The sequence below is a fragment of the Rhodnius prolixus genome, unplaced genomic scaffold (assembly GCF_049639745.1).
Source record: "Rhodnius prolixus isolate KJV_2025 unplaced genomic scaffold, Rpr scaffold_5, whole genome shotgun sequence".
Classification (NCBI taxonomy): Eukaryota; Metazoa; Arthropoda; class Insecta; order Hemiptera; family Reduviidae; genus Rhodnius; species Rhodnius prolixus.
This window is the reverse complement of record NW_027411624.1, coordinates 42,028,680-42,055,758: the sequence shown is the minus strand read 5'-3', so window position 1 is coordinate 42,055,758 and position 27,079 is coordinate 42,028,680. Positions and strand designations below refer to the sequence as shown.

At 35.2% G+C, this 27,079-nt stretch overlaps 1 protein-coding gene and 1 long non-coding RNA gene across 4 annotated transcripts in view; one reads left to right on the top strand and one right to left on the bottom strand.

Annotated features, from left to right (window-relative positions):
• LOC141458368 (uncharacterized) overlaps positions 1-27,079 on the top strand; it is a 486,109-nt gene that overhangs the window by 295,097 nt on the left and 163,933 nt on the right. The window lies entirely within an intron of this gene.
• Positions 13,856-27,079, bottom strand: part of LOC141458372 (uncharacterized) — a 131,958-nt gene continuing 118,734 nt past the window's right edge. The window contains exons 1-2 of one of the 2 annotated variants that reach the window (XR_012460905.1): positions 14,859-15,254; positions 13,856-14,776 (exon numbers count right to left, since the gene is read on the bottom strand). This is a non-coding gene — a long non-coding RNA (uncharacterized lncRNA). Of the gene's footprint in view, positions 14,777-14,858; positions 15,255-27,079 lie in introns of those variants that run through there. The other variant, XR_012460906.1, reaches the window with a different exon arrangement.

Below are 27,079 nucleotides of genomic sequence, written 5' to 3'. Positions count from 1 at the left end.
ATGGTGGTACATGAAAAGAAATCCCCTTCTGGAGATTACCTAAGTGGTATAACCGGCAGAATTCAATGAACTGGCACTTTAGGAGCTATGGATCCACAACCTGTTTCCATCCATGGCACTCCAAATTCCATAATTCATTCCGTCTGACCCACAAAAGTTTTCATTTCACCTGGAAAAATAGGAACTTGATTAAATAAAAGAACAAAAAATAGGCACATTACTTGCACTAATGCACGCCACGGTAGCCGAGCGGTTATAGGCTAGACCCGCAAAGCTAAGATGTATTGTTGGTTAGTGGGTTCGATTCCCCGGTCTCTAGGCCTTGCATTGTATTTAATGGTTAATATGAGAAATTTACAGTAAAGTATGTTAGGCGGCTATAGACTAGACCCGCAATGCTAAGATGTATTGTTGGTTAGTGGATTCGATTCCCCGGTGTCTAGGCCTTGCATTGTATTTAATGGTTAATATGAGAAATTTACAGTAAAGTATGTTAGGCGGCTATAGACTAGACCCGCAATGCTAAGATGTATTGTTGGTTAGTGGATTCGATTCCCCGGTGTCTAGGCCTTGCATTGTATTTAATGGTTAATATGAGAAATTTACAGTAAAGTATGTTAGGCGGCTATAGACTAGACCCGCAATGCTAAGATGTATTGTTGGTTAGTGGATTCGATTCCCCGGTGTCTAGGCCTTGCATTGTATTTAATGGTTAATATGAGAAATTTACAGTAAAGTATGTTAGGCGGCTATAGACTAGACCCGCAATGCTAAGATGTATTGTTGGTTAGTGGATTCGATTCCCCGGTGTCTAGGCCTTGCATTGTATTTAATGGTTAATATGAGAAATTTACAGTAAAGTATGTTAGGCGGCTATAGACTAGACCCGCAATGCTAAGATGTATTGTTGGTTAGTGGATTCGATTCCCCGGTGTCTAGGCCTTGCATTGTATTTAATGGTTAATATGAGAAATTTACAGTAAAGTATGTTAGGCGGCTATAGACTAGACCCGCAATGCTAAGATGTATTGTTGGTTAGTGGATTCGATTCCCCGGTCTCTAGGCCTTGCATTGTATTTAATGGTTAATATGAGAAATTTACAGTAAAGTATGTTAGGCGGCTATAGACTAGACCCGCAATGCTAAGATGTATTGTTGGTTAGTGGATTCGATTCCCCCGTGTCTAGGCCTTGCATTGTATTTAATGGTTAATAAAAGAAATTTATAGTAAAGTACGTTTGCTAGTCGCCTCCGTCCATGACACGTAGTAATTGGTAGTTGGACGTTAAGCCCCGCCTGAAAAAATAGGCAATTACTTTACTTTTTTACTTTTTACGTTCATCAAAACGTGGTTCTTTAATCAGTGATTCATCTTTATCCACTAATTCCAAGATAATTCACAGAAATGAATGCTGTGAAGCCTCCAATTCCTGGTAGTTAGACTGAAATACGTCCAGGAACATTCCACCAAACTAGAAGAACATTCTTGAACTGAAACATTTCAAGATGTACATATGAATTTATGAAGCCTTCAACACGATATAATTTCCTAAAAATTTGTCTATGTTATTAACATGAGTGAGTCTAGTTCGGTTTCATGTTTTTCATTAATCAATTCATTTTTAAAGATAGATTTTCCTTCACTGAATCTAGTAATTTTCAAAGAAAATTCTCTGAAAATTGTTTATTCCTGTTTAAGGATTATTACTGAGAGGGAACTGTTACAACCAAAATCCCCTCTTGGTCCTTAACCGTCTCTTGCGTATTAAAATTCCAGACATTACTAAATGGATAAATGGTGTAGGTAATTATCACGGAGATTTCCATCAGACTACTCCATCCCCTTATCTAGCCTCCTCTAGTTATCGAGATCACTTGGGATTAATCATTTTACATCCCTGGATTATATGAAAATAATGCCCCTATTAATGGACATCTTCTCATCTTTGGGTGTGAGGGTTGCTTGTCGAGTCCTTCTTTACTTGCGACAATGAGATGCTGCAGGTCGTCTCTGCCGGGGGGAAGAAATGAACAACAATAAGCCAACTGTTTCATTGTCTTTTACTATAAACTTTGTAACAATATATTATTTTACCTTTTGTATAAAATTTTGCTGACTTCTATCCCTCCCTCCGGGCGGGCGTTATTTCTACAAGAAGTAAAGTGATGTTATTTTACGAAAATGGAGGGGTTAGCCAAAGAATTCAAAAGAAAGGAGTAAAACTTCTCTTTTATGTTGGGGAAAATAAAGGGAGTTTTCCTAAGAGTTTTTATACGGTTTGGAAAGTTTCTTTTGGTGAGCTCTAACCAGTAATTTCATTGGATAAAGATAACTGAAGTACTGTGAACTTCCTCTAAAGGATATAATTTAAAACGATCTCATACTCAGGAAGAGCATGTATTGCAGATAACAGAAATATCTATTTTACGGGTTTTAAATAAATGGTAATTTGATCCCAGTTGTAGCACGCTAGTTTTTTTGGAATACCTGGCCAGTTTTAGACTTTCAACTGGGTAACATATATAATTACTTCAAGGCGCCACGGTAGCCGAGCGGTTAGAGGCGAGATCTGCGAAGCTAATACGTATTGTGGTACTGGGTTCGATTCCCGGTCTCTAGGCTTTCGATTTTATTTAATGGTTAATAAAAAAAAATTTACAGTAAAATATGTTTACTAGTCGCCTCCGTCCACGACACCTAATTGGTAGTTGGACGTTAAGCCCCGCCTGAAAAAATAGGCGATTACTTTACTTTATATAATTACTTCGCATAGAGTTTTTTTTTTTGCCTTTTTTTGGCATTGGCTTCCGCCATACAGCCAGCATCGTCTAGGTGCTTATCACTAGAATATCACTCACTCTCCATTCTTACTTATAAATACATTCGCTTCACACATTCATCCCTCTACTATATACAACTATTTACATACAAACTTACAACTAATGGATGGATCAGTACTCTATATTCCTGCCATCCTTATAGGGTAACCGAAATTAAAATCACCGTAATCCTTTTTCATTTTCTTCCATTCATTCTATAACTTTTAAATACATTCATATTTCTTAGCTAGCTCTGCTATAGATTTAAGCACATAGATGTCGGTGGAGAATATTATGTCTTCTTAGCGAAATGGTGCATCTAAATATCTGTATATGTCGTCAAACATTCGTTTCCTTTCTACTCACATAACGTGGACATATCCATTATTATTTGTTTGAAATCCTCCTCCTCATTGCAATCAACGCAAAGAGGAGAGAGGACATTTTTGTTGATCCTGTGTAGATACATGGAGTTCCTTTCAACGTAACTTAGTTTTCCTTCAATGAGTTTTCAGTGCACATTCAATTAGCTTAAGTCTCGTGATATTCGATCTTGCGAGCGATACATTAGTGACCCAACAAGTATGGGACGAGTATCTTGTCGACAAGTTCAGACTATTCAAACTTGTAATTTTAATCAATCGGCGTACTTTCTTTATTTTGAATCTTCCAAATTTTATTTCATCAGTGTATCCATGGCAAATTTTTTCTTGGTTAGATATTCTTGAGATTTCCACTTTGAGTTCCAAGCCAAATCTGTTATATATTCAAAGACAAGACATCATAATTTAATTCAAGACTCTAATATGGTATATACATTATTAACTTAATCCTTGTGTGGCTGACTGTACCTTCAACTTCTTGGATTTAAAAGGCATTGAAGAATGGGAGTTGTTAAAAAATCCATTTGCAAGAATAAAGCAAAGGAAAAAGTTAAGTTATATTCCTTTATCTTTATTTTTTTTTTAAAAAACAATAATAATGACAATAAACACATAAATATTACCTTAAAAACATTTACCATAATATTAAAGAATGTTTAAAATGAAAACAATAGAAAGAAGAAAACAATGGTAATCTCCCAGGACATTCGAGATAATACAATCTTCCCAGTAATCTTATGTTATGAATATATTGTATATTATATATTCATACTAATAATGTGATTGCTATGGATACGGACGAGAACGCAGCATTTATGGGAAATATGTAAATATAGAAATGTAAACAGCATATCAAGATTCAAAGAGCTCTCTTTAAGATAGCCTAAAGAGCCGACATTTGCCTTCAGTTATAATAAATGAGGCAAATGGTAGGAAATTAAAACAGATAGAGGAGGAAAGGAGTTCTAAAGAGAACTGAAGAAGATTACACATTTATTTCAATCCCTCTTTCGTGCGTAAGAAATAACAATAACTTATAAGCCCAAGGAAATCAACATTTTTAACAATAAATTGTCCCAAATTCAAATGAAACCCCATTTTAAATAGGAGAGTACAGGAAAAAAAAACCATAATTGGGCAGTAACTCTTCCAGATCAGAGTAGATAGATAGATAAAAATTAATTTATTAAGTGAAATTATATAAATATACGAGGGTCGTTTGAAAAGTCCGTGCAAAAATAAAAACTACTTAATTTTTTGGGGTAAACCTTTTTTATTTTTCAACATAGTCTCCTTTTAGGCTTATACACTTCGTCCAACCCTGCTCTAGTTTGTTGATCCCTTCCGAATAATAGGATTTGTCCAAGTCTGAAAAATAGCCATTCGTTTCTGCAATCACCTCCTCGTTTGAATAAAATCTTTTTCCCGCCAGCCATTTCTTCATATTGGGGAAGAAATAGTAGTCCGAGGGAGCCAAGTCTGGAGAATAGGGGGGATGTGAAACGAGTTGGAACCCTATTTCCATTAATTTTGCGACCACAACTGCTGAGGTGTGAGCTGGTGCGTTGTCGTGATGGAAAAGGACTTTTTTGTGGGCCAATCGTGGGCGTTTTTCTTGCAGCTCGGTTTTCAAACGGTCCAATAACGATGAATAATATGCACCTGTAATAGTTTTACCCTTTACCAGATAGTCGATGAGGATTATTCCTTGCGAATCCCAAAAGACAGTCGCCATAATCTTTCCGGCCGAAGGAACGGTCTTCACCTTTTTTGGCGCAGATTCCCCCTTGGTAACCCATTGTTTAGATTGTTCTTTGGTCTCAGGAGTGTAGTGATGTATCCATGTTTCATCCACAGTGACGAAACGACGCTTAAAGTCCTGCGGATTCTTCTGGAACAGCTGCAAACCGTCCTTGCAACACTTCACACGATTTCGTTTTTGGTCAAGCGTAAGCAATCGCGGCACCCATCTTGCGGATAGCTTTGTCATGGTCCAAATGTTGTTGCAAAATATTATGTACCCGTTCATTCGAGATGCCCACAGCACTAGCAATCTCACGCACCTTCACTCTTCTGTTATCCATCACCATATCATGGATTTTATCAATGATTTCTGGAGTAGTAACCTCAACAGGGCGTCCAGAACGTTCAGCGTCACTTGTGTCCATATGGCCACTCCGAAAATTTTGAAACCACTTATAAACTGTTCTAATCGAAGGTGCAGAGTCACCATAATGTTTATCAAGCTTCTCTTTAGTCTCCTGAGGCGTTTTGCCTTTCATAAAGTAGTGTTTAATCAACACACGAAATTCTTTTTCGTCCATTTTTTGAAAATCACTCGACTTCCTCGATTCAAACGAATGCCAAACACAAAGAAATAGACCGATCTGGCTGAAACTTGGTGTGTGTTCTTCCAAGAGATGCTACTAACTAAACATAACCTCGATACGCGCCAGTAGTGCTATCTCTCTGACTTTGCACGGACTTTTCAAACGACCCTCGTACACATAGGGTGCGTTCTACTAGGCGTTCACAACGATCACGCTCACGACCGCGATTTTGCCGCGTTTCACTTGCTCGCGAACGTTACAATCGAAAAGCCAAGTGGAATGGTCTATGGTTGCGTTTTAACCGTTCATGTAAACATTACAAATGCCGAACTCGAAAATAAGTCAGAAGCTTGAAGAGGTTGTTTTTTTAATTTTAACCCCGTTTATGAGCAGTTATAGGTAATAAACTTTATTAATTATTGGTACAGTTGATTGGTGGAGACGACTACATTTTACCAAAAAAAAATAAATATTATGATCTATTAAGAACTGTGAATGACTGCACTCGCGGGATTCCAACTGGGGACCTTCCACTTACAAAGCCACGCTCTTGACCACTAGTCCAACTTCCGTCCATCCCTAGCAAGATATTCTTACCGTAATCACAGGTCAAGAAGTCTTGCATACAGGGTACATTAAAATGATGTGATGATTGCTTTTATTTGATGATAAAACAAATTTATCCTGATTCACCCACAACCATTACATTACACTACATTTTTTTTAAATCCTCAATTATTATTAATTTTTTTTTACTTTGGGTCACAAATAACCATTTTTTGCAGTCAGAGGACCCTCCCAAAACTGGTGTATCTCTGGTGGAAAATTAATATTGAAAACCTGTTCACGAATAGATAAAATTGTAACTTTGATCTTAAATATCTCAACTAATATTAGGGGATATCGAAACGGGGTTAACCGCATATTTCATAAATTTTTATTCCATCGTCAAAACCAGTGGTCCTTATGTAACTCTGATCAGTTTTTTTAGCTGTAACTCTACCAAAAATGAAGATACAGCATCGGGAGTGGAAAATTTGAAAACTAGACCGAATAAAAACATATAGTTTACTTCGTGGGTTTTTTTCGAAATTCCGCTTTCCTAAAAAGTTATTAGCGATTGGTGCGTTTTAAATGGATCACCCTGTATATACCTTGTACAAACTCTTACGCTTTGATCAAACGAGAGTATGCTTTTAACTTAACGAGTTTTCCTTTTTCAAATGGAAAATATGAAAAATTAAAATAAAATAAAAAAAAAATTGGGAGAAAAACTAAAATAAAAAAGCTATTGTACAGAGTTGATATTTTGTGCGGATATTTAGAAGGGTCCGCCGTATTCTCAAGATATAATCCAGTTTTCTTTCAAGAGTTTGGGAGGTTATTTTAGCCATCTTACTTCTGCGCTGCCCCACTTAGGGTGCGGGTCTGCTTTTAGCAGATGGAATTCTTGAAGCTTACTTCTTCTTCTTACTCTCCCACTCACCCATTTTCCAGTGTAAGTAGAGTTAGGAATGAGTGACGTAAAATTGTAGTCCGCAAAAAAAAGAAGTTCTGTTTTGCGAAAAATACAAATAAAAAATAGACATGAGGTTAGCAAATATCTGTCTTCTATAAAACTATGGCAGATCAGTTACCAAGACAACCATGGTTTTAAGAGAACTGTCACTAATATAAATGGGTTGTTACGACAATAAGCAGGCTGAGAGAGCGAACCACGCGGTGTGTGTGTGGATCCGTATCTTCACAGGATCAACAAAAAGGTCCTCCCCTCTCCTCTCTCCTCTTTGCTGATGAGGAGGAGGAGGATTTCAGGACAATATAATAATGGATATGGTCCACGTTATGTCCAGTAGAAAGGAAACGAATGTTTGACGACATATACAGGTATTTAGATGCACCATTTCGCTACGAAGACATACGTATTCTCCAGCAACATCTATGTGCTTAAATACTGTATTTGGAGCTAGCTAAGAAATATGAATGTATTTAAAAGTTATAGAATGAATGCAAGAAAATGATTAGAGAAAGATTACCTCGGCGTCATCCTAACTCCTCGCCTATCCTTTTCTGCCCACCTAGAAGAGAGAATCTCGGTAGCCAAACTTGGTTTAAATAGAGTGTGGCATAAGTTCATTTTGAATAAAAATGTCCCATTGGACGCTAAACTCCAAGTTTATAAAAGTGTTTCGCGTGTTGTGGTTTGCTATGGTGCCCAGGTCTGGGGTTTTCAGTGTTATGATTTATTAGAGAAATTTCAGAGATTCTTCATTAAGAAGTTATTTTCTCTTCCTTCTTCTACGCCAAATTACATGCTTACAATAGAATCAGGTCTGGAACCTTTTGAGACTTACACTTTATCTTTGCACTTTAAATATGTTCTTAAAACTCTTTCTTTTCCTGATAATAGACTTACTAAAAAAATAGCTCTCCAAATTATCAATAAAAAACTTTTTTGGTTCAAGCATTGGCTCTCTTTGGCAAGGTTGTACTCTCATGGCTTTGAGGGTTGCCTCGCTGATCTTCCGAACTGGCGCAGTCAGCTTTTCTCTCTTGTTTCTGCGATCAGGGAATCTCTTTCCGAGCAGTCATTAAACAGAGCGGTTATGTCCGAACGTTTTCCTTTATATAGTATCTTAGTTCGTGAACATAAAGATTGCGTAACGGCCTCTTTTCATGACAAACTAAACATCCTTGACCTGCGTTGGTTTTTCAAGCTCCGAGGAGAGCTTCTGTATTTGAACCATAGGCCTTGGTTAGATAGAGACTTTGACGAAGAAAAGTGTTCTCTGTGTAATTATAATGTTCGCGAGGAGATTTACCACTTTCTGGGGGAATGTCCTCTACTATCTGAGTTTCGTCAAATTTATTTCAAAAAGGCTACTCTCTCCAGGGAGGAGATCATTGGGTTCTTGTCTGGCCAGGTCCAGCCTTGCCCGCTGCTACGCTATGCTCGCCATGCCTGGAGGGTCAGGTATCACTGGCTTTCTGACATTATTTAGAATAGACATAGGATAATTCTAGAATTTTTGAATTGTAATTTCTTTATTTATGTATTTATTTTATTTTTCCCTTCCTTATTTTTCTTTTTGAACAAACGTGTTTTTCTTTTTTGATTTTTCTTCTCAATAAGTTTAATGGTAGTAGATAATTTATTATTGTTTAAATTTATATTGTTTATTTGTTCTCTTTATTCACTTATTTTACTTATTATTTACTTATTTTTTCTTTAATTGTTCACGCTGTAAACTCTGGCAGACGGCATTTGCCATTGCCTATATATTAGGTTTTTTTTTCATAATTGTATTGTATTGTATTGATTACAGAAGGATTACGGTGATTTTAATCCAGGTTAAGCTATAAGGATGGCAGGAATATAGAGTACTGATCCATCCATTAGTTGTAAGTTTGTAGGTAAATAGTTGTATATAGTAGAGGGATGAATGTGTAAAGCGAATGTATCTTTAAGTAAGAATGGAGAGTGAGTGATATTCTAGTGATAAGCACCTAGACGATGCTGGCTGTATGGCGGAAGCCAATGCCAAAAAAAAAAACTCTCTCCTCTCTCTTTTTCTGTGTGTGTTTGTGTGTTTAGCACAAATAAAGGAACCTTATACTGGAATGCAACTGGAAATCTGTCGAGGAGCATGTGGCCCACTGGAGGGTACCTACTTTGGACCAAATGGGGGTCGTTCAACTTAACATTAGCAAACTATTAGTTGGAAGTGCTAACTATAATTTGATCTAGTGCATGTATGTGTACTTCAAGCTTTGTAGGAGAGATTTTGAGCATTTAATTTAAATTCTCTTACTTCTTCTCTCTACTAGTGAATTATTCTCTCGACCCCTCGAATGCTGTATACCATGGCATTCGTTAGTCGTCTGATGGCTCTTGGATGGCTAAATTTTTTAGTAACGTCGAAATAATAATTTATCTGGTCAATTTATTCTTTTAAATTAATCTTCATATTTGTCAATTAGATGAAAAATTAAATGCCAGTTTTCAGTCGTAATACATTTATTCTGCCGAGCTTTCGGACCTAGGGACTAGGTCATCTTCAGGGCTGTGGAACATCGTTGCCAATTGTCAAGTATTTTTGTAGTAAGTTGGCCGTATATGTTGTTTAAATTGTTGGTGTCAGTTTTCGAAATTTAGACTGTTTTCTGTCTTAAATATGTACATCATTTCTAGCACTCTGTATATTGGTTTCTGATTTATGTATCTTTGTGTTTGGGAGATCGAAAGTGTGATATGTAAGGTTTTTCTGTGCTATGTAAGGAAAGTGCTGTGGTGTTCTTTTTTAGTTTTGTGTCGTAAGAGTGTTGGTACAGTCTTTTTTTTCAAAGAACTGTGATGTTTTTCCTATATATTTTTTGTGACAGTCTTTACATTCAATTTCGTATATAAAGATTGGATTGTTTGTTCCATTTCAGTCTGGTCTTTTAGCTTCGAAAAAAATTTGTCTTTTTGAGTTGTTGGTGTTTTTTCTTGTAGTGATTATTGTGTTTGTCGTGTTCTGTAGTAATGTTCTTAATTTGTTTGTGAGTGGTTGTGAGACATATGGTAGTGAGACATATTTTTTTGGGTTCTATGGATAGGTTAGTGTCGTTGTTTGTTTTGTAAGTTTGTTGTTATATGTGGTAAATTTCGTTACATTATACATTATTCATTTTAATAGAATTATTGTTAACAATCTGTAAATATGTTCCACAGCCCTGAAGATGGACCTTAGTCCCCCTAGGTCCAAAAGCTCGGCAGAATAAATGTATCACGACTGAAATGGCAATTATTTTTTCATCCTATTGACAAATATGAATCAGTCACCAAAAAGAATGAACAGCTATTCATATTTGTCTCTATTTTATGTTTTCATTTTTTATAATTACCATTTTTATTACACTTCAATAGATAATATACGTATAATATAGGATATTATCATTTTGAGGACTAAATGGCATTTTGATGGCTATAACAATTATTATAATGTTGCATGGCTATAGTATTTCCTCTCTCATTTTGAGAGGGGCCCGTTAGTATGTATGTATGAATACATTCCTTATCATTAAATTGATCTTTTAAAAATGCAATTTAAAATTCATTGATAAAGTCTCAGAAAAAATAAATAAAATCAATGCTTTTATTTTTCAAATTTTGACCAATCACAATGTTGTGAAAAAATGAAAATGCTTAAAATATTTATAGAGGTAAACTTCGTAATGTTAATGAGTAATAATGATTAACAAAGAAAACTTCCCATTATGGGATCCCCAAGAGATAAAGATGAGTCTGGAAAGTTTTGTTTTATCCCTTTTTTTTGTTTCTTTAAAGGTTTAAAGATTCCTTTCTACCAGCCTTCTACTTGTTTCAAGTTTTAATTATAATAATAATAATGTTGGAAAGTTTTAAAAACTTTCCAACATCCCTGAAAGCCGAAAAACGGGACTCCTTGTTTAAGATTTAAGGTCTACCGACTGCCCTAAACCCTAGGAACTACAACACTCCACAGAATTACAAACATTAATGTATTATAAATTACAAAATTTTATAACCATAAAAACCCTTTCATAGATGGCAATCACACGTTTAAAACTACCTTTATATAATTACTATGGGGGCCCTTATTTTAATTACTTTAAAGCCGTACATGCCGCTTACCCCCAACTTAGCTTAGCATGACATTCACGATTGGGGGGCCATATCGACACACATACATGCCATTAAGGGAGCAATTACTAGGACACGCAACCCTTCTCATAGATTCTTTTTTAAAAAAAGTTTTGAATCTCTAAAACAACTCCTACAGTTTATTGGACAAAACTTTGGCACAAACTTTAACGAAGTATTAATGTTAACCAGATATCTGCTACTTAGGGAAGAAAGGATAAGTTTTTACACCTCCTCATGAAGACTTAGCTACTCTATAGGAGGAGTTAGCGTATTAGGAGGAAAAGTGTTTAGTAAAAATGATCCCTTTTCTATGGATCTCACGAATTGAGTCAATCAAAAATAAGGGCAGTTTCATATTCCTGAAGGCACAATTTGATTTTCACTAGAAATATCCGTACTTAAGGTCCCTTGACTCCAGAAAAAAAGAGAAGTTTTTCCCAAATTGAAACTACGTGACCACTAAAGTCAAATCGCTAAACACTTGAGTTTAGGTTCAACTATTGGCATCAATATACCTTTGATTTCCATGTGATCGATAGATCGATGGCGAACCTTTTTTGAGACGTGGGTGGGTCAAATTTTGTTCATTTTTTTTTAAAAATAATTTAGTCTAATCCAATGTTTTCCAAAAATCAATAAATTTTCGGTAATGAAATCATTAATATTAGATTTATATTCAATTAATATTCAAATATTAGTTTGGGTTATAATCGATCCTGCGGGAAGGAGTGAGCTAGCAAGCTTCTGGGACCTTTGCAGATATCCTCTAGTCTAGACAGTTGGGAGTTTACTAGAACTATCATTCTTACACTGACATCAGCTGAAAGTGGCTAATCTCCTCCCACTTCCGTTTCCGTTGTCTTCTGTGGGTTCTCTCATTATTTCCGGGAGTGTGTTGGTGTCGCGAAGAATTAGTATACTATTTTAGAGTTAGGTTTCCTGTCTGGGATGCCAAGCGCACCTAAGTTCACTCGTACTTATTAGTGACGCCCTTGATCAGGGATGGCCAACCTTTTTGAGACGTGAGTCAAATTTTGTTCATTTTTTTTTAGTAGTAGCTCTTGGGTCACCACTAATGCCCATTTGCAAAAGAGTTAATTTTAAAACTAAACATCTTTAAAAATTCAGTTGGCTTAACGGGGTAAAACGGGGACGAAACAAGTGCTATGGAAGTCTCTTTTTTACAAACATAACTGAACAAAACCTGAACAAAAGTGTGTTTTATCTGAAGAAAAATCTAAATATGGTTATTTGCTTTGGGTTGTCGATTTTTTTAACAAACTAAATATGAGTAAAATTGTACATTTTATTTGATATTTTTGTAAACACTTTTGCTTTATTTCAAATATACTACAAAAGCATTTGTCGTCATTTGCGTTTTTAGAACTGTAATGATCCAAACTAAAGGTTATAGATAGCATTTAAATTGTGCTTTTGTGTCCAATGCGTGATTGAAAAAAAAATACAGAAAGAATATAAATTATCCACCACAATTAGAAAATCTAAATCAACCCGCGTAAACAAACAAATGGTTGCCTAGCAATTGTGTGGGTCCAGTGTCTAACCCGCGGGTCATAGGTTCACCATCACTGTCCTAGGCTATTCTGTAAACTTCGTATCTACATTCAATGCATATTATATAACTTTTCTTAAATCAGTAAAAGTTGTTTTGGTTGCAGTTTTTGGGTAGTGGTTTGAGCAGATCTCTTTGTAAGGTTAACTTACAGCGTGATGTTCAATTCCTTACTGTGTAAAGTTGGATAAGAATTAGATATGACTTGAAAACTCCAAAGTTTGAAGAAAGTTGTGAATAAGTCGTGTGAGTGGTCACATCAGATTTTTTATTGATTTATTCTTTTTTTCTTTGTTAAACATTTAACATGCATCATCAGAGGTTCTATTCAGTTTGTTGTTTATTTCCTTCCGCATCAAACCCAACATCACAGAACACATTATTCCAGTATTTTGATTCCTAAAGTTAATGGACAGAGATCCCAGCGCTTGTGTAGGTGTGCAGTAGAACAGGTGTGCTCCCAGACCGTTGAAACGTGATAATTTTTTTTTTTTTCTCACAATATAGAGAAAATATTTTTCATTTTTGTTTATCTTAACAATAAAAACGTTTCTGGGATAATGCTATTTCCAGGGATATGATTTTATATTGTATTGTTATGTCTGCCTCGGATATAAAACTCTTTCTCTAGTTTAGAATTTATTGAAGACAAACAAATTGTATTTTCTCTCTTTGAAAAGAAATTCATAAATAAATTTATTTGTAAAAACAGGCGATTTCTCTCTTTATTTTCTATTACAACAATGCTTTAAGTTCTAACATGTCTATTACAACAATGCTTTAAGTTCTAACATGTCTATTACAACAATGCTTCAAGTTCTAACATGTCTATTACAACAATGCTTCAAGTTCTAACATGTTATTACAACAATGCTTCAAGTTCTAACATGTCTATTACAACAATGCTTCAAGTTCTAACATGATTATTACAACAATGCTTCAAGTTCTAACATGTCTGTTACAACAATGCTTCAAGTTCTAACATGTCTATTACAACAATGCTTCAAGTTCTAACATGTCTATTACAACATGCTTCAAGTTCTAACATGTCTATTACAACAATGCTTTAAATTCTAACATGTCTATTACAACAATGCTTCAAGTTCTAACATGTCTATTACAACAATGCTTCAAGTTCTAACATGTCTATTACAACAATGCTTCAAGTTCTAACATGTCTATTACAACAATGCTTCAAGTTCTAACATGTCTATTACAACAATGCTTCAAGTTCTAACATGTCTATTACAACAATGCTTCAAGTTCTAACATGTCTATTTTTTTTAATTCTGATTTTTTAAAACCAGATTTAATTCTCACTAATATCCAGATTTTATAACAACATATTCATCTGGAATTACATTTTTAACCAAATTTTGGACGCTCTGCAATGTATTTTCCAAAAAAAAAAAAAAAATTATTGATCTATTTATGAAGATTGATGAAAATCAATAAAAATCATTACTAAAAAAAAAAAATGATGGGAAAAGTGAAAAACATTAGGCTGAATTAGTTTGTATGTGATAGCAATTATCTCAGACACTTTGGATAAGATTTACTAGAAAATGTTGCAGCGTTTTGCGGTGTAAATTCTGCTTACAGAACTGCTACGGAAATACTCGTATTGTTTAAGACTTCTGCCTCCTTTTATGGAGTCGAAAAAAAAAATAACTTAACTCTTATAAATTAAATTACAGAATTAAACCTGGCAAAAATTTTGGCAAAGTATATGGATAATGATCATTCGTCTGGTCTTGGGCAAGATGTTTACAACATCCCTGGTGTTGAAAAACTCTCGGGACATTCAGAAGGTGGATGATGGAATGTTCTAGATCTAGGTGGCTGGTAGTGATGTCTTCTGTTGAAGATGTTCTTCTAGTCTGGCTTGTTGGTCATACAGAAGTTCTTGGGTAACAAGAAGGTTGCACGGGTTGGCCAAATCGGGCATTTCAATCATCCTTTATTGGTGCCAAACGAAAATTATGTATCTCAGTCAGAGCTGCTGTAAAAAAATTGAATAAACAAATAAATACGAGTATATTTTTTTTCTTAAGATTATTGACAGTAAGCGAAATAATATTTACACAGCGTGAAAGACATTTGAAAGTATAACAAGGAAGTTGGAACGTATTTTTCAATAGTAATAATAATATTTTTCAAGAAATTATTTATATATCGATTCAATGGCCAAGGACGTGCGAGTTCCACACTACCTCCAGACAAGCAACTATAGAGTTCATGTTTTTTCTGTCTTCTTTAAGCCCGTACTTAAACCTGTTTACCCTTTCTATGAATGGTAAACAAGTAGAAATCTATCTGGATATTACAATCGAGGACACATTATCTTAAAGTACTTGATATTATTAGATTCTCAATGATGAAATATAGTTTACATGTTTGCCAGACTGTTTTATATTGGATCATACGAATTGAAGTTGTTAAATTTATTATTTTTAATATGTATCCAGATGGTACTTACTTAAATTGATGTTGATACAGATGTATGTACTTGTATGACAATTGTTTCAACATAATATTCTCTCTGACTGGAATATGATTGTATGAAGAATATGAGTCACAAGTGTTAATTTTGTAGTATTCATCATTGGTCCGTCACAAATTAATACCAGCAAAAGATCTATGCTCACTAATCTTGTTGGAATACAAGGGGGTTTTAAGGGTATTTGCTGTGAAAAAAACATCCTGGGTTTAGGGTCACTGTTCAGGAATGCGAAGTTCATTTATAGTATGACTTTAATAAGACCAGCAGTTTTTAATAAATGCCACAGAAAACTTGGGTCATGGCCCAAAAATAAAATGAATCAATATAAAGGAGATGAGAAAAGTGAAAGTGTAACTGAAAATATTCAGTCACATAAAAGAGTGTAATCATTGTAGGATTCTCACAAAAAAAAAAAAAAAAAACCTCACTGAGGTGATGATTATACGATGAAAGAAACTTCTTTCACATGTTTTCAAAAGATAGACTAGGAAGAGCCAGAACACGAGGAAATCCAAGCTTGTGATGGGTTATGTCGAGAAAGAGGTTCTGAGAAGGATAGAATTGAGGAGATGGATTACAAGGTCAGAAGATACGAATGAGTAGTAACAAATCCTAGAGGATACCCAACTTCTTACCACCAAAATAAAATTAAAGAAAAAAAAGTTACAAAGAATACTTTTTTTTAGCTCCCTTAAGTGTCAGTGAGTTAGATCGTAGGCGAGAGTGTCTTTAAGTGTGGCGTCTCATAATGCTTTAATGCGAATGAGTGTGGGTCTATTGAGTTACAAGTTTGCCTGCGGGTAAGCTAAACCCAAATAGTTGCATGCATTAATTATCTCTGCAGGTCCTCTTTGCATTGTATGAGATTGGAATTGAGTATTGTTTAGGAATTGAGTATATGAGTATACAGAAGTTTGGCTAGGGGATACCCGTAGGGACACCAAGATCCTTGAAGAAATGGCTAAATTACTAAGTTATGATAACACAAACAATCTTTTACACAAACAAAGCGTTAGCACTAAAACACATACTTATAAGTAAAGTAGTAAAGTAAATTGCCTAATTTTTCAGGCGGGGCTTAACGTCCAACTACCAATTAGTGTCGTGGACGGAGGCAACTAGCAAACATACTTTACTGTAAATTTCTTTTATTAACCATTAAATAAAACGCAAGGCCTAGAGACTGAGGGAATCGAACCCACTAAACCAGCAATACATCTTAGCATTGCGGGTCTAGCCTATAACCGCCTAACATACTTTGCTATAAAATTCCTTTTATTAACCATTAAATAAAACGCAAGGCCTAGAGACTGAGGGAATCGAACCCTCTAAACCAGCAATACATCTTAGCATTGCGGGTCTAGCCTATAACCGCCTAACATACTTTGCTATAAAATTCCTTTTATTAACCATTAAATAAAACGCAAGGCCTAGAGACTGAGGGAATCGAACCCATTAAACCAACAATACATCTTAGCATTGCGGGTCTAGCCTATAACCGCCTAACATACTTTGCTATAAAATTCCTTTTATTAACCATTAAATAAAATCCAAGGCCTAAGACCGGAATCGAACCCACTAAGCAACAATACATCTTAGTATTGCGGGTCTAGCCTATAACCGCTCGGCTACCGTGGCGCCTAAAACACATACTTATAAACAGACCCATCATTCTGACTACAAAACAAAGTATGAGAATTTTAGTGGTTAAGTGCTTTCACATAAGATTTTCTGTTTTTCGTAATTATGAGATTTAAAAAAAAAAGAAAAGTAAATAAGGTTCTTGCAGTATTTATTCAATTTGAAGTTTTAATCATTGCAATTAATTGTGCAAATATTGACAATGCAGAATAAAAAAAGGATTCTAGATTAGAAAAGAGAGATAGCGGTGAGCTCCCTCTCACTCCTCTTCTGTGTGGAGAGGTGGCAGAGATAAAGGGGTTGAGAGAGAAGAACTTGTTTAAGAATTGCGTTGCATGCACTCCTAGATGCGGACATTTGTTAAATGTTAGAAACGTTGGTTAGATAAACTTAGAATTGATGTACCTAGCAACATAATGCTCACCATTCATCATTTGTACTGGAAGGGAGGGAGTCCAGAATTTTAGATAAGGATGAGTTGTTTTCACTCTGGGGCTGTACCACTCCTTCCTGTTCCGCCCGACTCGCCCAGAGTCACTAGAGGACCGGTTCCATTTTAATTGCAGGACTCCAATGGTGACCCAACCCTGTCTGTGGCAGTCACTCCATGATATATGGGATCCAGTGTGATCACAATAGGCAAATCCTTTCTACCAAACTATATATACTTAAAAAATAGTTCCTAGTTTAAATATACAGACCCAGCTGGAAGATGACAACGTGTAGGTGTTGAGGTAGTATAATATATGTTGACACGTGTGTAGCATTAAGTGTTGGCTGTATTATACATTTCTTAAGGACTCGTTCATCTTTTATAACAGTCAATTTTCATTTCTTTTAGTATGAGGAAATACGTCAGATTTCCAAGGTTTGAAACTTCTTGCGTGAACACTCTCTCGAGTTTTTTTTTGAACTTATACATTGTTTTCGAACTCCACAGTTTTTTTTACATATATGTGGGTGTCTTAAATTTCATGAATTTGTAGATGCATTTTCACTTTGGGTAGTGGTGAGGCGTTCTTTTAGAGTTTAGTTGGTTCCTTACTTCCGTTTGCGGGTTACTTTGCCATAAAGAAGCATTGCATAGCTATCGAACAACAAGTGAGAGGCCATTTACTCCTCTTCCTGACTCTATCTGCGCAACGTTTCCAAGCTAATAAGCCCCACCTTGTGCAAACCTACCATGCCTCCGTTGATAGCCTTGTAATCAGAGTACTCTGTTTCCTACCCAAGCACAGAGTCTCTTTGGTTCTTTGTTTACACAGCCAAGGCAGCATAGTCTTACTGAGTTTGACCCCAGGACACATCACCCAGCTCTTTTCATGCTCTCTCTCCAGATCCAGTCTCTGAGACAGGTTCCAGGCCAATGAAAAGAGTGATAGCTCCATTCCTGGCACTCTGCACAACGGTTCCATGCTAAAAAGCCCTATCTTGTGCAGAACTGCTTTCTGAACCCGCCGTGCCCTGTGAATAGGCCTGCGATCAGAGTAATCTGGATTTCTACCCAAGCACAGAGTCTCTTTGGTTCTTTGTTTACACAGCAAGGGCATGACACTCTTGCCGTGTTTTACCCCAGGACACATCACCCAGTTCTTTTCATGCTCTCTCCAGACCCAATCCCTGAGAGCCACTCGAACTTCACCCTTGGTGATTCCCAGGGCAGGTTAGATTACAATAAGTCGCACATATTAATTGTTAACTAATCACAGATTACAGATTAGACAGTTAATTAAGGATTAAGCCAGGCGCCTCGGTAGCCGAGCGGTTATAGGCTAGACCCGCAAAGCTACGGTGTATTGTTGGTTTAGTAGATTCGATTCCCAGTCTCTAGGCCTTGGATTTTATTAATGGTTAATATGAGAAATTTATAGTAAAGTACGTTTGCTAGTCGCCTCCGTTCACGACACCTAGTTTGGTAGTTGGATGTAAAGCCTGCCTGAAAAAAATAGGCAATTACTTTACTTTAAGGATTAAGACTAACTTTAATTAAGCATAAACAGTACAAAATTTAATAAACTGTTGTAACGGGAGGCAAATTTAAGTTGCGTACACACACACAGCCTAAAAAAAGCATTGTTTTATTAAAGCACAAGACTTGCAACACAAAGTGGTGAAGCTAAAACACTTCTTGGGGGTCTAGCAGAGGACTTAACATTAAAAATGTCAAAGGTTATCCCACAAGGTCATAACTAGGATGTTATTAGCCTTTTTTACTGGTGAACACAAAGTGTGTTTGTGGTTTTGCGCCATTATAGTTCTTGTGCCAACGACCTGTTGAAGTGCGGTAAATGTCAATGTGGATTTGAGAGAGCTCTGAGATTCTCATTTTTTTTTAATTTTTGTTGCTTATGCCCTAAATTGGGGGCTAATTTTAGTAATATATACCAATCCAAATTGTAGTTTAGTCTCACTTTATCCACTGAAAATGGTGGGGAGAATTTAGGACTCTGGACAATTTCCATGGACATTCACGCTTTGAGATCACTTGAGGAAAAAAACTCGAAAAATTACCAGGAGGTTATCAACAGCTCTCCTATATCTTAGGAGGCACCTTAGACATGCTGCACAAGCTGCGTAAAGTGCACTATTTGATAAATTAAGGAATAGGTTTGATCCTTTACATGAAAAGATATTGATCACTTAAATATGTGGCAGGAGGTTTCCAATGTTTTTTTTGGTAATTAAACGCAACTCTCCCAAAATTACCAAATAATTATTAAACCTACTTGTTTGTAACAGATGTAAAATTAATTTTTAGTCATTTTGTGTATGCTTGAGAACATCTAAAGCTCTTAACATTTGATTTTCCTTAGAAAAATCACTTGGAAAACGACTTATTTCTCGATATTAAGAAAAATACTAGCTTTACTGCTTTGGCAATATTTTCAGTAGAAAGGGGATGAAAAAATACATAAAAATGGCCTATCGCGTGCTCTTCTTTCTCTTTGATAACAAGTTAAAAAATTGAAATATGATTAATAATTACCAGATTTTGAAATGGCCTAGCACCTTTAATTTTGAAGATACCGAATTGCGGTTTCCGGTTTCTTTCATAACTTTTAAACGACTTATTTCCCCGATATTAAGAAAAATACTAGCTTTAATGCCTTACAATATTTTCAGTAGAAAGAGGATGAAAATATACAAAAAAATGACCTAATCGCAGAGCTCTTCTTTCTCTTTGATAACAAGATAAAAAAATTGAATTATGATGTAATAAATAGCAGTTTTTGAAAAAATGTCCTAGCACCTTTAGCTGTTCATTCTTTTTGGTGACTGATTCATATTTGTCAATAGGATGAAAAATTAATTGCCATTTCAGTCGTGATACATTTATTCTGCCGGAGCTTTCGATCTAGGGACTACGTAGGTCACATCTTCAGGGCTGTGGAACATATTTACAGATTGTTAACAATGATTCTATTAAAATGAATAATGTATAATGTAACGAAATTTACCACATATAACAACAAACTTACAAAACAAACAACGACACCAACCTATCCATGGAACCCAAAAAATATGCCTCACTACCATATGTACAACCACTTACAAACAAATTAAAAACATTACTACAGAACTCGACAAACACAATGATCACTACAAGAAAAAACACCAACAACTCAAAAAGACAATTTTTTTTCGAAGCTAAAAGACCAGACTGAAATGGAACAAACAATCAAAATCTTATATACGAAATTGAATGTAAAGACTGTCACAAAAAATATATATGGGCGAAACATCACAGTATTTAAAAAGAAGTCTGTACCAACACTCTTACGACACAATACTAAAAAAGAACACCACAGCACTTTCCTTACATAGCACACAGAAAATCATCACACTTTCGATTTCCCCAAACACAAAGATACTTAAATCAGAAACCAACACACAGAGTGCTAGAAATGATGTACATATTTAAGACAGAAAACAGTCTAAATTTCGAAAACAATTTAAACAACATATACGGCCCACTTACTACAAAAATACTTGACAATTGGCAACACTGACTTCCACACAACCAAACACATATCACACACAGACCGATCACACTCAGTCCCATGAACAGACAAGACAGAAGACACACCAACCCTGTAATGTTGTAAAATGTTACTTTCTAAACTAGGTAAATAATTTTTGTAAATTTCGTTACATTATACATATTCATTTCAATAGAATTATTGTTAACAATCAGTAAATATGTTCCACAGCCCTGAAGATGTGACCTACGTAGTCCCTAGGTCCGAAAGCTCTGGCAGAATAAATGTATCTCAGACTGAAAACTGGTATTTATTTTTTCATCCTAGCACCTTTAATTTTGAAGATATCGAATTGCGGTTTCCGGTTTCTTTCATAACTTTTTATACTCTTTAAAACTGTGTATATGAAAATGGAGTCAACAGCAGGAATCTTAAAAATTAAGTCACATATTCTGAAACTAGAGGTGACGGGCAACAAAATTTTTCCTCTACCATTTTTTTTGCTCAGATAAACCGTTTAAAAATGAAAATTGCATTTGAGCCGTCTTAAAATGAACACCCTATATATAAATAAATATAAATATGTATATTTATAAACACAAAGAGCTCAGAAGGTTAACTGTTAGAATGTGAAATAAGACTTTTGTTTAGTTATTTTGAAAATAAAAAAAAAACGTTTTTCAATTTGTAAACAAAACTGATGAAATTCTTTGGTTGATTTTCATCAGCTAAAACAGGATTGTTAATATTGTTTACGCGTTCGTAGACAGGAAGGGTGGAAGGATAAGGCTGTGTCTGAAACTGGTCTGACAGAACAGTGGGAGACAGGTTTCGTGCTTAAACGTTAAAAAAAAAACTCTAGGGTGGGGATAAGAATTAAGAGTCAAGTGTTTGGTGGTGTGATCTGGTTTGTTTGTTTATCTAAAATATAAATTCCGATAATTCTTGATAAACTCTTGAATGGCCCCGAGCAACGAGAGGTCTATTATTCGCGATAACTCGCCTATATATATAGTCGCACCCATAAATATGTGGCTTGATAAGTGATAAAATAACAACTCGATAATCGCCTTTTTTTTTAAAAAAAAACTCTTCATCTTCAGCTAAATACTTCCTTTCTTTGGAAATGATGGTCGTAATTATGGCGATCAAGATGGAAGAAATCGCCACATCATCGTCATCATCTGTTCTATGGAAACTCTGATGTTAATAAATCGCGCGAATTACTTTTACCGCGCGATTTATTTTAATTAAAAACCAAAAAAAAACCGCTATAAAAACGCAGAATTCAGTAAATAGGTTATTTCCGGTGGATCAATTTTCTTGAAAATTTAAATTTTACTTCTTACACATTGAATTCCTATTGGTATTTTAAAAGCAATGAGGCCCTTTTTACCCCTTTACAGCCATGCCTGATTCCTCTTATCTTTCCTCAGAATTCCCTATAAATATAAATATAAAAAAAAAAATTGAATTTTCTGCGATATTCTAGATCAAAGTAGTTGCCAATATTAGGGGCAAATTTTGTTCGTGTTGTTCAGTTAACATAGCAGTAGAGACGCTAAGCTCCCTGAAGAGGTTTTCTGATTGGGGACGTGTGTACAGCTTTAGGGTTCGGAGCTTCGATCAAGTTGCATTAAGCTTTCTTAGAATTTCCCCCCTCCACTAGATCTTCAAAGTCCTAGACCAATTTAGGAGCCCAAAAAAAACATACTCGTATACTTCTGGTACAAAAATAGTAAAGATCCGCGTGACTCCTTTGTAACAGCCAGCGGTAGAATTAAGAAAAAAGAAATATTTCTTTCTTCAACCAGTTGATGAAGTAAAGGAAGTAATTCTAAATGAAATGTCAACAACAGCCCACAGATTAGGGTACCCTCTTTTGCTTTTGCCGTGGAGAGGGAGAGATACCCTCGGGATTTACCGGAAATTAATTTTTATAGAATAGAATAGAATAGAATATATTTTATTTTGCCTGTACATATGTTTTACATACAATAGACTCGTCATAATAATCACAATAAACTAGTTATAATGAACTTTGAAATGATCCGTCAAACAATGTCTTTGTACAATTTACTTCAGTTCACTCAACTTTGAAGTGAGTAACAGTCCATCTACTTGACAAGAAGTCCTCTATTTTATAAAACATATTATTCAATAAGAAGTCTTTAATAATTTTCTGAAATTCCTTTTTCTCTGTATTTCTTATTGATTGTGGAATTTTGTTGAACATCCTGGCTGCCATCATGCCCGGCGCCTTGTCAGACCTACACAATCTCCGTCTAGGCAAATGTAAGTCATTTTTGCTTCTTAAATTGTAGGAATGTTCATCACTTCTTAAAACATTTTTCTCGTTGTTCTTTATATGCATTATATTGGCATAAATAAATAACGACGGTAATGTTAATATTCTATTCTCCTTAAATAGTGGTTTGCAGCTGTCCATTTTTCTACTATAAAACATCATCCGTAAGGCCTTTTTCTGCATTTTAAAAATGATTTTTGCATCTGAGGCTGCTCCCCATAGTAGCAGTGCATAACTCAGCTTGGACTGGAACAAGCCGAAATATGCTGTTTTCAGAACATCCAGAGACACCACATCTCTTAGCTTTTTAAATAAGTAAATCAGTCGTGCCAGCTTACCACTCAGCATCTGAATGTGACCTTTCCAGGAAAGATTTGAATCCATAGTAATGCCTAAAAACTTGACAGGTGGGTCATTTTGTTCTTGAATTAGATTAAAAACCTTTGTTGTGGTTTTCCCTTTATTCAAAGATAACTTATTTAGTATTAACCAGTTTTCCAGAAACATCAGACCATTAGAAGTACTTTTTTGAACATTATCATAGATTTTATCTTTTGTAATGAGTGTGGTGTCATCCGCATAAAACAAAAAGTTTCCTGAGGAGCACTCACCAACATCATTGTAATAAATCAAAAACAGGAGCGGCCCCAAAACAGAGCCTTGAGGAACTCCACACTGTACAGTCTTTAATTCCGATGTTTCTCCTAAATGTGACACATATTGCATTCTACCCACCAGATATTGCTTAAAAAATTCCAACTGTCCTCCTTCTATACCGTAGATCTGCAGTTTATTTAACAATATTTCATGTGATACCATATCAAAAGCTTTACTCAAGGCAGTGTTTTTTTAGATTAACTATTAAATTTATGCATTCATTTTGTTCATGTTTGCAATTATTATGCAATTATTCACTCTATGAATATATAATATAGTATTATAATAAATATTATATATGTATTATGTATTAAAATTAAATATATTTAAAAAAAACTGGTTTGAAAATTTTCTTTTTTTTTTAAAAAAAAAAAAGTCACGTCCGCCATGATTCCAAATCACGTGGTAAATCCGCATATTGCGAAGTTGTTACAGCTAGTAAACATAGCTCACTTGTATTTCTGCGTATTTACGATACAATTAGAAGTATCGTCCATAATTACAAACGTAGAAGTCAACGATGGAAAAAGAAAAACAACGATTTTCACCAAAATGTGAAGCATTAAAAAGGCTATTTTTTTTTTTATAGATACCGTCCCGACAATCTAATCTACGAGACGGAAGTTCTGTCTCAAAACCTCTCCCTCCCTCCACGCCAAGAACTCACTCTTTCAGGTTATCCACCTTTTCAAGCATTCCAGGAAGAGTCTGGAGGACCTTGAAATCTTGAGGATCCAATTTTTGTAGAATCGAAATCAATCGACTTATTATTTTTTTTTTTTGTTTCGATTGAATTCAACGTGCACACCCTCTGAAAAAACGTAAAACTCTCCTTCTAAACTTAATTCTTGTTCATCGTCTTCGCTCCTATGCCATTTCAGCGTCGAGCTTTAGATAACTTAGGCCTTTAACCAACGGATGTGCTCTTCTCTTTGTTATTTACTAATTTTCGGATAGAAGACCTAGTCTGAGCTAGCTTTTTATGCCGCCAATCGTTCGAATGTAATCCAAATAGCCCAACCTTGGTCTGCGGCCTTCTGATTTGGCCTCCATCAAGCACCTAATCTTCTTCTCTACACTTAATTAAATAACTCAACACAAGCATCGCATGGGCCTGGCAGATGATACCCATCTGTAGGTTCTGTCAGGAAGAGACGAATTAACGGTGAATGTTAACAAAACAAAAATTCTAAAATTAGGTTTAGGAAGGGAACCCAAAAAACAAAGGAAATTTTATTTCAATAATCAAGAAATAGAAAAAGTAAAACAATTCGACTACTTAGGCATAACTTTTTCTCGGTCTGGGCAATTTAACGATACTGTATCTTCCTCGATCGCCAAAGCGAATGCAGCAACAGGAACAGCGATAAACATTCTTTGCAAGGGAAAATCTAACTTCTGGAAGTCTAGAACGTATTTATTTCAGTCTTTAGTGAAAAGCTGTTTACTATATTGTTGTCCTGTATGGGCATTGAGGCATGGCGATCAATTGGAAAAAGTACAAATGAATTATTATAAACGTTTACTGTGTCTCCCGCGGACCACACCAAATCACTTAATTAGATTGGAGACTGACCAGTTAAAACTTTCATTTAATATTTTAAAATCAACTCTTCATTGGATGTTTAAGATCAGCAATTCAGCCGAAAATAGTTTTCTATATCTCTGTTTTGCGACCCTTGTGAATTATAGTGTACTTAAACCAGGGGAGATCAAATATAATTGGTTTTCACAAGCCAAGGAATGCCTGAAATGCATTAGTATAGACGATTTAGGTCCTTTACAGGAGTTGGTCAGAGTTAAGAGAAACATTAAAATAACTTTAGAAAGATACAAAAATTATTTAATTCAAGCCGATTTAGAAAGAGTCTTAAAGTCATCTTTTAATATATTTTGGAATAATGCAGTATTGTTGAATGAAACTCAGAAATATCTTCAGAGCTCTATTCCTTTCAAATTTATCAAAATTTACGCCCAAATAAGACTTTCTGGCCCTTATTTTATCAAACTTACACTTAATAAAATTACCTATAAAATTAATCCAAAAAACCTTTGCCTTTTATGTAATTTAAACGAACCTGAAACTTTAACACATATATTTATAAAGTGTCCATTATACAAGCTATTTAGAAAGCAATTAAATATAACTGCAGAAAACGATGCCAGTTCTGAATTTACAAATCTGTTTTTTAATACTCCTTTTGAACATACAATATATCGTATCTATAAGTTTCTTGAAAATGTATTGAAATTAAGAGCCTTTGTTCTAAATGAGTGATCAGTTATAATTTCTTTTTGATATGGTCTAAGTTTCTGTTTATTTAATTTTATTTAATTTATTTTAAGTTTCCGGCTTTTGGTTTTTTGTGTTGTGATTAATATATTATATTAGGAATATTTGTCATAGTACTAAGTAGCAGAACTCCATTTGTAACAGGTTTTACCTTTGTACAAATTTGAATAAATAAATAAATAAATAAATAAATAAGAGGAGGAAACAGCACTGCACTGGTGTTGTGTCAGTGTAAGGGGCTCGAGTGGCTAAGGATGTTACTTCTAGGGGGAGGAAAAACCAAGGCTTTACCCCAAGAGTCGCTCTCCAGCATTAAGAGTCTGATTAAAAGGACAGTTCTGGAGGGTGAGCTTTAAAGTGAGGGGAGCCACAATAGATCCAAATGGGGTCGCAGTGGCGTAGGCCTTGAGGCCGCCCTAGTCTAATCTAATCTAATTAAATAACTTAAACAGTTTTTACAAAATTTACTATCGCTAGAAATTAAAAAATACAACTTTAGTCACTGCTCTCCATGGAATAATTATCAAATTATAAAATGGAGTCACAAAAACAAAAACAAAAACTTCTAAAATCATCAATAAAAAAAGATTGAGACAGAGACAATATAATTATGAATAAAGTTTATTAATTAAAGAGACCAACTTCGTTGAATACTTTTTTACTGAATAAAAAATGATTATTTAAGAGTTCATTGACCGTTTGGCCCACATTTTACTATTCAACTCTGGGCGGTTGGTTGGTAATTGCGATATATTCAAGTTGGCCAGATTGCCCTCGTCTTTTATTCGACGCACTATCGCAATATCTGGTGTGCTCTGTGTGTATGTGAGAGAGAGAGAGAGACAGTGTGAGAGAGTGACAGAGAGAGAGAGAGAGAGACAGTGTGAGAGAGTGACAGAGAGAGAGAGAGAGAGACAGTGTAA